The sequence below is a fragment of the Penaeus monodon genome, chromosome 23 (assembly GCF_015228065.2).
Source record: "Penaeus monodon isolate SGIC_2016 chromosome 23, NSTDA_Pmon_1, whole genome shotgun sequence".
Lineage (NCBI taxonomy): Eukaryota > Metazoa > Arthropoda > Malacostraca > Decapoda > Penaeidae > Penaeus > Penaeus monodon.
This window is the reverse complement of record NC_051408.1, coordinates 30,235,540-30,236,856: the sequence shown is the minus strand read 5'-3', so window position 1 is coordinate 30,236,856 and position 1,317 is coordinate 30,235,540.

Here is a 1,317-nt window from a genome sequence, read left to right as displayed (position 1 = left end):
TATGTGCGTGTAGCAAAAATCTGTTTTGAGAAAAGCGTTTCGTACCTACTTATCCGCAGCTGGTGTCCTTTCGTAGTACAAATTTTTGGTTTCACAAAGTCAGTTTTTCATGTGTTGGCCATCATTAAATAATAACTCTGCTTACTAATTAATTGTTTCGAGTGACGACATACGGAATTCGCAAGACCAAACGAACATATCTGTATCATCACGAAAATCTTAAGACGATGACGACTTCAGAGACGTTAAGGAAAAATTACTTATTCCACTTTTCAGTTCGTGTTGAGAGTTGGAAGTGCATAGGCAGCCGCACATCCGGCTATTGGTTAACCTCTTGGGTATGTATTTGCTGAATGCCAACATACCTTTACTAGAGATAGAATATGTCAGGGAAACCGAATAGATTCTTTATACGAGATATGTAAAATGATATGCATAGATAAATGTAAATGCTAGAAATTTTTATTGTCAGATTGGGCTGATCGACCCCTGCTATAGCTAAAGGGAAGGGTACCGCCGTGCCTGAACAGATCGTTCTAGTGTTACTAAGAGGCCAATTCTGTAATCTGGCAGCTCATATTTCAGAGATGTTCTATGGACTCTCAATTAATGATCTATAGCCTTCACAGAAGGTCCAGTAGGTTCCCAGCCAAAGGGTCACTCTGAAAGACCAACTCAAAATATATTTATTTACAATTACCATGAATTGATGTTGTCTACGGATCTTTAGGGTTAGATCTATAGGTGTTTACTGGGCAAAAATAATCTCTAAGAAGCACTCCTATATCCCAAAATCCCGACAAAGCTCTTGCAATGTTGAAAAGAACGGAACCATTTCCTCAGCTATTCCTCGTTGGTAAATCTAGGTATCGCGTTTCCGTATATTGATTTTACGATTCCCCTCGAAACGATCCCCTTGTTAATTTATCTAATACGATTCCCCTTGCTTTTTAGTCCAACTATAACGATTATCCTCGATAAACGCCCCTGCCTTGCCTTAATTTAACTCTTAACAGAACTATAGAGCTTTCCACAGTTACCAATGAGGCTTTGAATCTTCAGAAGATTGTAGAGGCCACCGCTGTGCCTCTCAATACTGACATTTTTGAATTCACGTCCTGAACTTTCCCCCGAATCGCTGCACCGCATGTGGGCAGCATTAAGTCTGAGGGCCGCTTGATGGAACTCTACAACAGGTGGCCAATGTGTGTGGTTGATCGAAACTGACCGCTCTTTGCATATTCGTACTGTAACTCGTGTCTCTTCGTTTCTGGAAATTTGTGAGGTTTATTAATGAAAAAGAACTATGGAAGCTTT